Consider the following 13008-nt stretch of genomic DNA (forward strand, 5'->3'; position numbering starts at 1 on the left):
TTTCATGGTTTTTTTTTTTTTTTGACCCTTTTGGAGATAACAGATATTTTTCAATTTCTAATTGTTTACAGCGAAAATATAGAAATACAATTTTTTTTATGTTGACTTTGTGTATCTTGTAACATTGCTAACTTATAAGATCTAGCAGATTTTTGTTGGTTTGAGATTCTCTGGGATTGTTTCTGTAAGATGATGAAGTGATGTGCAAATGAGGACAGCTTTATTCCTTCATTTCCATTCTCTATGTGTTTTATTTATTTTTTTCCTACAGTGACCAGGACCTCCTGTCCACGATTTTTTAAAAGTTTTATTTATTTATTTATTTTTATTAACATATAATATATTGTTTGTTTCAGAGGTACAAGTCTGTGATCCACCAGTCTTGGGTAATTCACAGCCTTCACCATAGCACATACCCTCCCCAATGTCCACTATTAAGGAGAAGTTTTGTCTTTGTCTGTTTTTTGTTTTTGTTTTTGTTTTAATTGAGAGAGAGAGTAAAAGAAAGAAACAGAGACGACTAGTGGAGGGACAGGGGAGTGGGAGAGCGAGAATCTTAAGCAGGTTGCATGCTCAGCGTGGAGCCTGATATGGGGATTGATCTCTTGACCCTGAGATCATGACCTTTCTCTTGTTTCTGATCTTTGTAGGGAGGCATTCATCTTTTCATCTTAAACGTGATGTTAGTGGTATTTTTGTTGTTGCTATTATTGTTTGAATAGCTACCTGCCTCTGTTAGTTTCCTAGGGATGCTCACTGCTCTGAAGGCCAAAGGTCTGAAATCAAGGTGTAGGCAAGGTTGATTCCTTCTGAGAACTGTGAAGAAGAATCTGTTCTGTGCCTCTCTCCTAACCTCTGATGGTTTGCCAGTAGTCTTTGGCATTTCCTGGCTGTTAATACATTTTTTCAATCCTCCACCTTCACATGACATTTTCTGTGTTTTTCCACATAGTCTTCTTTCTATGCATGTCTGTCTTTGGGTCTAAATTTCCCAGTTTTATGAAGACACAAGTCCTATTGTGGTCTTCTCTGAAGACCTCATCTTGACTACATGTGCAAAGACCTTTTTATCCAAATGAGGTCACATTCTGAGGTACTAGGGGTTAAGAGTTCAACATATTTTGGGGGGGGGTGTCCATAATTCAACCATAATTATGCCTTTTATCAAATTGAACAAGTTCTCTTCTATTACTAGTTTGGTAAAGGTGCTTTTTGTGAATGGTTATTAAGTCTTGTCAAACACTTTCTCTGCATCTATTGAGATGATCATATGTTTTTGTTTTAGTTTTTTGATATAATGAATTATGTTGACTGGATTCCAAAGGTTAAACAAACTTTAGTTCCAGGATAAATTATGGTTGTGCTATATTAACCTTTTGATATATACATATTACTAAATTAAGTTTGCTAATGTTTTGTTAAGGATTTTTGTGTCTGTGTTCATTATGGATTTTCATCTGAGCTTTGTTTTTTGTTGTTTTGCTTTGTGTTTTTTGTCTGTTTGTTTCCACAAAAAGTTTTATGGTTTCCATTTGGTTCATGGCTTTAAAAGGGGGCTCCAGGGTGTTTAAAAAGTAGCCCAGTGTCTGCAGGGGGTGGCTCTGGCACAATCCCTGGCACCAAGGGGATTTCCAGGGGATGCTCAAAAGTTGCTGGTCTTCAAAGGGTCCAGGTCATGCTTGACCATGAGACTTAATTTTATTTTATTTATTTGGCAGAGAGAGACATGGCAAAAGAGGGAACACAAGCAAGGGAAGTGGGAGAGGGAGAAACAGGGTCCTCCCCCCACCCCCGAGCATGGACAGAGCTCAATCTGCTGACCCTGGGATCATGACCTGAGTTGAAGATAGATCCTCAACAACTGAGCCACCCAGGTGTTGGGAGAGTGAGCCTTTTGAAGAGATACTCATCCAGGCCAGCCTGGAGGCTGGCCATCTTGGGGAGCTGAGTCAGGTGGCCAGCCATCTTCTTGACGAGTTTCACCTTCTCATCCAGGAAGAGGATTTCCAGGACATATCCAAGCTGGCAGTCTGTGGGGCAGAGCCCAGGACACACAGATCCAAAAGGTGTGGGTTCAGGTTCTTCTCTTGAACCATGGCAGCTTCCATGGCCTTCAGGGTTTTATGCCACTCCTCTTGGAGGGCTTCAGCATGTCCTGGAAGAGGGAGTCAATGCTATGTTGGTTTTGCACCTTCAGGAGATGCTCAGCACCCTTATGCTTCTCCTCATCCAATTCAAGGTATTCTATTGTGGTCAGATAACACATCTTTTACGATTTCATTCCTTTTAAATTATTGAGATTTGTTTTTATCTGACAACATGGTCTATCTAGGTAAATGTTTCATGTACCCTTGAAAAGAATGTGTTGTTTGGGGGTGACCAGAGTGTTTTATGAACATAAATTAGATCAATTTGTTAATGTTTAAGTCTCCAATATCTTTACTGATTTTCTATTTGTTTTATTTATTGATTACTGAGAGGGAAGTATTGAAATCTCTAATTTTAATTATAATAATTAATAGACTTGTCTATTTTTCTTTTCAGTTCTATCCATTTTTTTCTGTAGGTATGTCAAAGTTCTATTGTGGGATAATCTTTATTGGTAACATTTCCTTTTGACTTTTTTTTTTAAGATTATTTAATTATTTATTTGACAGACAGAGATCACATGCGGGCAGAGAGGCAGGCGGAGAGAGAGGAGGAAGCAGGCTCCCTGCTGAGCAGAGAGTCTGACGTGGGACTCGATCCCAGGACCCTGAGATCATGACCTGAGCCGAAGGCAGAGGCTTAACCCACTGAGCCACCCAGGCGCCCTCCTTTTGACTTTTAATTATTGTTTCCATTTCCCTGCTGAATTTCCCATGTGTTTGCACATACTGTCTATATTTTCCACTTGATCCTTGAACATATTAATAATCATAGTTATATAAAATCCCTGTGTGTTATCTGGGGTATCTCTGTGTTTGGTTCTTTACTTTGTCTTACCTTCTGACAATGCACTGATTTTTTCCCCTTGATTTTATGTGTATCTCATAATTTTGTATAGAATGCTGGACACTGCACATAGAAGAATAGAGAGTAAGCTAACTACTGCTCTTGCCCAGAAATGGGCAAGCCTTTTTTCTCAAGCTGTTAGTTTGGGCATTTGCGTTGATCTAGTTTGTACCTGAGTTGCATTTAACATATGCTGGTGCTCTCACTGCCTTCAGTGGTCACAGTCTTTCATTTCCTTCATCAGTGGGATACATCTCTGTTGTGCTTGGCGTGGAGTTGTGGGTTTTTTCTCTCCTTACCTTTCAGCAGAAGGTGTAGGACTACAGTGTACAGGGACTGTCTTTTCATGGTTTTGCTCTTCCTTTACCGGGAAACAGACTTTACTTATAACCCAGTATGAGGCTTGCGGTGGGCATCCTGCCCCTGCATTGGTCTCTCTCTCTCTCTTTTTTAAGGTTTTATTTATTTACTAATTAGAGAGAGAGAGCTCCAGTGAGGGAGTGAAAGAGATCATGAGCAGAGGAAGGGGCAGAGGGAGAAGCAGACTCCCTGCTGAGCAGGGAGCCTATTGCAGGCTTCCGTTCCAGGACTCTGAGATTATGACCTGAGCTGAAGGCAGACATTTAACTGACTGAGCCACCCAGGTGCCTGGTCCTGCATCAGTCTTAACTAATTGTAAAGCAGCTTTGTCAGAGCAAGGTCCTGTTTTCAGACGTATTTCCTGCTCTTCGGGTACTTTTGGGTTTTACTCCTCTCTTAGTAGCAATCTACCTTGTGATCTCAGCCTACCAATAAGTTTAAGAAAATTTATGATTTTGTGGATTAGCTAAATATTCCTCCTGTTTAAGGTAGAGGGGTGGTCTCTTGTATCTTTCTACATCCTACACCAAAATGGAACTCTCCTGAACAGTGATTTATTTATTTATTTGTTTGTTTGTTTAAGATTTTATTTATTTATTTATTAGAGAGAGAGAGAGAGATTGGGAATACAAGCAGGACGAGTGGGAGAGGGAGAAGCAGGCTTCCCGCTGACCTGATGTGGGGCTCAATCTCAGGCTCGGGATCATGACCTGAGCCAAAGGCAGACGCTTAACAGCTGAACCACCCAGGCACCCCAAGTAGTGTTTTAACATGTGAGAAAAATGATAGTATTTTAACAAGTTTCCAAAACTGAAAAATACTAAATATACAGAACTTTATACACTATATAATTCCAATATTAATTCACCTCCTAATATGCATTAGGCCTTTTGGTAGATACTGATAAGCGAGACTGACATTGTCCCTTCTTTGCAAAGAAATTATAATTAAAATTCTTCTACATAAACACTGAAAAGATCTGTACATCAGAAAATAACAAAACCAGAATTACAAATCCAATGGTGACCTTGGGAATAAACACACACACACACACACACACACACACACAATCTAATAAGTATGACACAAATTAATATCACTGATGTATGAAGTACACATATATTAATTAATAGCAAATACTGTCTGTGTTTCACTCATATCCCCTAGGATCCTTTACCGTTTTTTGTCACAGTGGCTTCTGGTATGCTTTCCCCTTCTAAATAGTGGTACCTGCGTCTCGTTTGGAGACTTCTCTTAGCCCACCTACCATCCCCCTTGCCCCCGGGCCCACCTTACTCTGACATAGATAGTCTTTAAGCAAGGATGGAGAGTAAAATTTCTCTTGTCCCCTATTCAAGACAATTTAGAGGTATGACCTCTGTTGTCCCCAGAGCTTCCCTAGGGGATTATGCCAAAGTTTTCTATCGCGGGACTTTATTTGATGCCACAGAATTCTTTAGTCATCCTCCTCTTCCTGTCCTTCTTCTCTACTCTCCTACTACTTTTTCCTAGGAACATTTCCTAAGAAGTCACTTTGGTACAACTCCTCATCTCAGAGACTTCAAGGGAACTGAACTACTGTATAAATCCAAGTAAAAACACTAAGAGCACAACAAGAAAGAAATGAGCTAAGAACATAGAATAGGAATTTACATACAAAATGAAAAATACATCTTTTCCAAGGGTAACTTTTCTTTAGTGTGTTGGGGGGGAAAGGAGAGCTTTGCCTCATCTCCTCCCTAGTCCTTGCATGGTTCATTAATGTCTCCACAGGGCTTCAACTTCCCATTCTTCTCAGCTCTCCTTCAAATATCCTCTTACTTTTTTCACAGCAAAGGAAAGAGTTAACAAAACCAAAAGACAACTGACAGAATGGGAGAAGATATTTGCAAAGATAAAGATAAAGGGCTAGTGTCCAAAATCTATAAAGAGCTTATCAAACTCAACACACAAAGAACAAATAATCCAATTAAGAAATGGGCAGAGGACATGAACAGACATTTCTGCAAAGAAGACGTCCAGATGGCCAACAGACACATGAAAAAGTGCCATATCACTCGGCATCAGGGAAATACAAATCAAAACCACAATCAGATACCACCTCACACCAGTCAGAATGGCTAAAATCAACAAGCCAGGAAATGACAGATGCTGATGAGGATGCAGAGAAAGGGGAACCTTCCTACACTGTTGGTGGGAATGCAAGCTGGTGCAACCACTTTGGAAAACAGCACAGAGGTTCCTCAAAAAGTTGAAAATAGAGCTATCCTAGGATCCAGCAATCGCACTACTGGGTATTTACCCTAAAGATACAAATGTAGTGATCTGAAGGGGCACGTGCACCCCAATGTTTATAACAGCAATGTCCACAATAGCCCAACTATGGAAAGAACAGATGAATGGATAAAGAAGTAAAGAAGATGTGGTGTATATATATATATATATATATATATATATATATATATATTAACACTATGCAGCCATCAAAAGAAATGAAATCTTGCCATTTGCGATGACATGGATAGAACTAGAGGGTATCATGCTTAGCAAAATAAGTCAATTGGAGAAAGACAACTATCGTATGATCTCCCTGATATGAGGAAGTGAAGATGCAATGTGGAGGGTTTGGGGGGGTAGGAAAAGAACAAATGAAACAAGATGGGATCAGGAGGGAGACAAACTATAGGAGACTCTTAATCTCACAAAACAAACTGAGGGTTGCCAGGGGGAGGGGGGTAGGGAGAGGGTGGTGGGGTGCCTGTAGGGAAAATCTGGCAGGCAATTCACAGACCTGTACCCCTGGGGCTAATAATACACTACATGTCTATAAAAAAATTTAAAAAAATTATTTTAAAAATGTCCTCTTACTTTGCTCTTGCCCTCCAAAGCCCTGAGCCTACTTTTCTCTTTCAACTTGATGCTTACGTTAGAATGTTGACCACTGTGGATGGGAGGTGGTGTACTCAGGGTTCAGGAATAGGTAGAAAATATTTCACTGTAGGAAAAAAAAAAAAAAGACCTTAAACAAAAAGACTAAAAATCTTTATTAGTCATCATGGTCAATTACCTCTTGGTCTTGAAGCTCACCTTACTCCCTTCCATTCTTTAGTACCTATTACGAACTCCCTCCACCCAGTTTAGGAAAATTCTGTTCACTGTCATAGAGTTTAGTTATCTTAAGGTTCTGACTCTCCATATTAGGTTACCTCCTGGGATGACATTTTCCAAAGTCTAATTTATCAGTCTGATAGTAACTTGTTGTGTATGTAATATATAGAATGTTTACAGAATGGGGTTAGAGACTCAGCAGGACAATTCAGATGGGATCTGGCTCTTTTTCTTGAGACTTCTTTTTTTGGGCCAGTTGGGAAAGAAACCCAACTGTGGGCACTTCTTCCCACTTTTCCTTCAGAGATGTCTTTTTGGTGGCTTGTAACCAGTCATAGTGGGAGTGTTTACACCATGGAAATCAGGAATTGCTACAGATGGGCTTTTTTCCTACCTCAGAGAGCCAGTTGTCAAACATTTACTAGTACACCATTGCTCCAACATTTGGGGGACCATAATTCTATCACTCGTAGCCTAGGTCGTTCAGATGGGACTGACCCTATTCTCTAGCTCCAAATGTAGGCAAAGTATCACATACTTTGTGGCTTTGATGATTGGTGGAAAAATGAGTAAATATTCTCATATGGACCAATCAAAGTCTTCTCTGACTTTTGCTGAAATGACTGGGGAAAGGTACACTGTATTTTCAATATCCTGGACACTAAGATTCCATAATGTCGAGCTGGTGAAGGTAATGTGGGCCAGTATGTAGAGATAGTTTGAGAATAAAGCCAGCACAGAGGAAAATAAAGCCTAAACAAGAGTGAGTAAATGATAGGGCTTGTGTTTGGCATTTTAATTTCTATAGGGAGCCCCTCGATTTCTGCCACTGATGCCAACAAATGCTTACTATTGTTTCAGCTATTTTGAAGTCAGTTTCTGTCACCTGCAACCATGTGAATTTTGACTTACATAATTGTGAAGAGAACACGCTCTCTCTCTCTCTCTCTGTCTGTCTCTCTCTCACACACACATACACACACACACACACACACACACCCCAAAGGCAGATCATGCCTGCCAGAAAACAAGAGATTTTCCCTACAGGCAATGTGGAGCATTATATTATCACCAGAGCAATGTCGCTTCTCCTTTTCTTATCCTTCTGCTTCCAGATCATGCACAAGGACTTACCAAACAACAGATGCAGCAACCTTTATTCTAACACTAGGCAGAAGTTCTGAAATTAAAGGTCCTCCTCCATCCTCCCCTTTCCCATCCAGTTAAACCAGGTCAAAATATTGGCCAGAACTTCTTCTATTCCCTAGGTTATGTAGATAGAAGCAATATAGAAATTGATATTGTCCCCTTCAGAGCAATTTTCCAAAATAGGACGGGTGTTACTCTACACAGTGAACAAAGGATGACTTTACTTTGGCATGATATTGTTCAAAGAATTACAAATTCAAACAATGACATGGTTTTACCTCAAGTCTTGACCAAATGAACACTCCAAAGTAGAAATCGTTTAGTGAAATAAACACTGTCTTACATCCCTGGATGAAAAGTTGGATGATGGAATTTTTCTGGAAAAGAGCTTGTCATTATATGTCTAGAAGTTCATATATTTCCATTCCCTTTTGTTGAACATTTCTACTTCTGGAACTACCTGCTAAATAAATTATCAGAAAATCAGATGGAAATTCATACACTGATATTCTTTGTAGCCTTGTTTATAATATAGGATGATTAGAAAAAAACCCTAAATGCCCACCATTAAATGAATAGTTAAATAAGTTGGAATCTATCATATAATAAAATGCCATTCCCCAAAATAGCTTTTTTAAAAATTTAAAATATAACCCTGATTATAACATTTAAGGAAAAGCCCAACACAGACTAGTAAATGGCATGATCTCCCATAAAAATGCATGTATACCTCATGACTCATCTTGATACAAGCTGAGAACATTCCAGTACCTTCATGTTTTTGCATCTGCTCAGCCCTCACCCACTTTCCCACCTGGTGAATTCTTATTTTTCCTTTAAAATCCAGCTCACATTGTATACCTTTCATGGAAATTTCTTGGGTAAGACAGCGTATAAAGGGGGTTGATCCTTCTGTTCTAAAGAATACTAAAGAATAGACCACATTTCCTAAGAATCTCTAAGTCCCTCCCCGCCATCAGTGTGGTGTTCTCTGCAGCCTCTCCCAACCACTGGCATTGGCACCAAAGGTGACATCATTTGCCACTCTGCCTCTGGGCTGTCCCAGGGGACCTCTGTGAGGCTGTGGCCAACAGGGGCCAATGAAGCTATCCTGGTTCCCATCAGCACCAGGACCCTGCAGATGGGTGCTCTGAGCAGGAATGTTGTAGATGCATACCATTTTTAAGAGACCTTTCTACTCTAGCATGTAATACTTCATAACTGTGAGATGTTGATATACATTACAAAATATGGACTTATGCCACTTGTAATGAGTCAACTATTGGGTGGATTCCATGAGTAAAATCAGCCAAGCTTTAAAAATATATATAATTGTCTCTAGAAACCATAAGGGAACCATGGAAATGACTCTTCTGTTACTAACACAAACAGTAACCGAGGGCCTGTTGCCTCAGGCAAAATGAAACGGCAGCATGGTGTGACAAGTATACAACAGGTGAATCCTATTCTTAGTAGTCTGCTAAACAAATGAATAATTCTTTCAATAAGGTCCTTGCACTTGCCTTTGACAAAGCATCTTGTCACCAAAGATCATCCTTCTTTCTGCCCAGGCTTTTCGAAGTTCTGGCACTATGTTGCTGATATTATCATCATCATCATCATCATCATCATCATCATTATTACTACTACTACTACTACTACTACTACTACTACCACTACTGTTTTGCCAATAATTTGTTGCTAATGACACCAAAACTTACTTTTGCTATCATAATATTTTCCTGTAGTATTGCTAGCTTCTAGATAGGTATACACCTGCCTTTTCTGGTTCTATACTCATGGGCAGTTTATTTAACATCCTTGAGGGCCAGTTGGGAGACTTCCCAGAAACACTGGGAGTAATAGGGCAATCTGATGTTTGTTAGATAGAGAGGCTGTAAATATTGCATGAGTTGTCTGCAAATGTTGATGTGCCAAGTCATCAGACTAAGTGACGAGATTCTGATATACCACGGGATAACCAAGGGGAATCCCTTGATGGGGTATTTGGGCTTGTATTCCTAAAGCCCTTTATTCTTCTGTCTAGTATCACTTACCAAATAGTTGTGTCTTTCTCCTTCATTATTTTCAATGCCTTTAAGGGCAGAAATAGAGCCCATTATTCACTTATTCAACAATTACTCTACTAAGCGATCACAGTGTCTATTTTATTTCCAGTCCCTAGTGGAGTAGCTAACACATATCTGGTTTATAACACATGTCTGAGGAGTAAATTGGAAAATGTATGTAGCTTTACCACAAGTGGAGAAGGGGATTGCTATGATCATAGTGAGATAGACCAATATATAGAGAAGGAAGTCAGAAAAGTCCCTAGAATGTTGTCATACTACAAGTATATAGTTAAGGTTGTGATTTAGCAAGTGAATATTGCTTCATTGAGCAAAGATAGTGGTGACAGTAGGAAAGGAAAGCGATAAAAGGAATTTAAAAAAGAAAGAGTATTAAATTTAGTATTGGATTGGATAAATAACTAAATTTAGGATAGAGTTACCGTCTTGGCAGGAGGGAAAATTTGTTTTTGGGGAGAGTCTGTACTGTTTTTTTAAATATTTGTAGCATTTTATTTCTAAACCTAAATAATAATATTTTATATCTAAAATAATATTTTATTTCAAAATATAATGGACACTCATTATATTTTGTGCACATATTTCACATTTTATTAAAAAAATAAAATGGTCATTGTTGATGCTTCATCACTTCTAGATATTTTCATAATTTGATTAAAAATTTACAGAATTAGGGGCGCCTGGTTGGCTCAGTGGATTAAGCCTCTGCCTTCAGCTCAGGTCATGATCTCAGGGTCCTGGGATCAAGCCCACATCGGGCTTTCTGCTCGGCAGAGAGCCTGCTTCCCCCCCATGCCTGCCTCTCTGCCTACTTGTGATCTCTGTCTATCATATAAATAAATAAATAAATATCTTTTAAAAAATTTACAGAACTATAAAATCAGTCACTAAGTTTAGTCAGGTTAACCCCTGTAACATCCCTTCTACACTTAGACCTACCTGTTTGGGTCCTTGGTAAAATCTTCTCAGGGGCTCAGTGATTATTCTCTGTTCTGGCCTCCAGGGTTGGCTCTTTCCAAGCCATCCCTGACTCCAAAGAGTTCTCCGTAAAACGTAGATCATATCACTTTTTAAAAATATTTTATTTATTTGACAGAGACACACGGTGAAAGAGCGAACACAAGCAAGGGAAGCAGGAGAGGGAGAAGGGGGCTTCCCACTAAGCAGGGAGCTCGACGCAGGGCTCCATCCCTGGACCCCAGGACCATGACCCAAGCAGAAGCAGATGCCTAATGACTGAGCCACCCAGGCGCCCCTAGATCATATCATTGTTCTGCTTCAAAACAGTTTGTGAGATAATCTGAACTTGTCAACCTAGCACTGAAGGAATCCCGCAGTTTGGGTCCCATTTAAACTTTTTGTCTGTTTCCGATTATAGGATACTTTGTTCCAGCCACAGCAGGCCACCTGTCCCCAACCCATCTAGCATGCTCTCATCATTCTTTTCTCTGTTCATTGTACTTATAAAGATGAGTGCAAAACCAGATGACTTTAGTTTTCTTGTTCAGTTTGCGAAGATGCCTTCTAATAAATAGAAGCTATTGGTATCTGAGACTTTTAGGTAATCAGGGGACTGGTTTTAGACATATCAATATGTAGGTGTTGGGTATATCTTGGTGTCCACAGTGTCTAGAAAAGCCCATTTCTTTTTAAAATCATCAGCTTTCTGGGGTGCCTTGTGGCTCATGTGGTGAAGCATCTGCCTTTGGCTCAGGTCATGATCCCGGAATCCCAGGGTCAAGTCCCACTTCAGGCTCCCTGCTCAGCAGGGAGTCTGCTTCTCCCTCTTACTCTCCCCCTTCTCTCTCTCTCTCTCTCTCACAAATAATAAGTAAAATCTTAAAAAAATAAAATCATCAGCTTTCCATATAATACCTGTTCAGTGAGAACAAGATGTAAGGTAAATATTGAGATTATGATAACAACTCCACAGATACATTGTGCAAAAGCTGAGGGTTTGACTTGTGTGTTTTGTTTTCAGCATTTCTTGCATATGGGTGTGTATGATTGATAGGTAGCTTGAAAATATGAATAATAAAACATGAGACAACAAAATTTGCTTACAATCCTAATTTTGCAAGAAACTTATTTTATTCAAACGCTTAAATTCTTGGAGTTCCAATTGCCTTCTCTCTTAATTGGAAAGAGTTCCCCAACTTTCACCCCAGAAGCTAACCTGTCGTGTGTGTGCAAGCTTGTATCCTATATTACTGCAAACTGCTAGGAAGTCCTTACCCAGGACCTATTATGGAACACCGTATCCATGAGGGATGAGTTTGCTTCTGGTGTTTTATGAATCCTTTATAGTTACACGAGTTCAAGGAAATAGTCTTAATTTGTTATAAAAGCTGTTGACTTAATAGTCATGGGTTGAGCAAATAAGATCACAGCATACTCTTCGAACTAAATTAAACTCATTCTTCACCATGCTGTCTTTAATAATACCTGCTGCTCTAGCAGAGTCCAAATGGTGGCAGATGTGTTAAGAGGAATGACATTTACCACTTCTCTGGTTTGGTTTTCGAGAACCCCTGGAGGTCCCGGTGGCTCCTTAACACTCAGCTCCAACCCTGAAATGCCAATTAAAGGATTTTCTCTTTAGTTTTAAGACTTTCATAAATACTGCTCCTATTAAAAACTCCAGCTGGTGTTAAGATCTAAGAAAAGACTTTGTTGGGAGAAGGGGGAAGTAATAAGAAAATCTCTAAATAGGGAAGGAGAGGTTATGTGTCCAAAAGAAATAGAAAAGGATACACATTGGAGCCTTTGCCATTTTTTACTTGTTTTTCAATCCTACTAAGTTTCAGCACTTGTATATGATTATTTTTACAATAAATCCATGTCTTCTACATGAGAAGACATGATATTTGATACAATGGTAGAGATGGTATATTGGGTTGTTATTCAGCAAATATTCACTTCCGACCTTCCCTTCTGTCCCATTTCTGTGGGTGACTTATACTTTCTCTCCCCACTGATGTTGGGCTTGGCTATGTGACTAGCTTTGCTTTTCATGGTCAAGAACTGTAAAAAGCTCTAACAGTTTACCTTATTTGCAAGCTAACAAATTATTCTGTCAAAGTTTCATGGATGCTGGCAGGAGATATGAGACTTCTATGTCAGAGACAAAGAACCGTATTAGACCATTGACAGTAACAAGGGTATCCACATTTTCTTGGATTGGTTCCCCAAGCCCCAGTTGCCCTGGGATGATATGAAGAGGGCCAGCTGACACCTGTACTCACAGTGAGTTACCCTGTGGGAGAGAAGCCTGAGCTTAAGGAACCCCAACCTTTAATGAAGGCCA

The sequence above is a fragment of the Mustela lutreola genome, chromosome 3 (assembly GCF_030435805.1).
Source record: "Mustela lutreola isolate mMusLut2 chromosome 3, mMusLut2.pri, whole genome shotgun sequence".
Lineage (NCBI taxonomy): Eukaryota > Metazoa > Chordata > Mammalia > Carnivora > Mustelidae > Mustela > Mustela lutreola.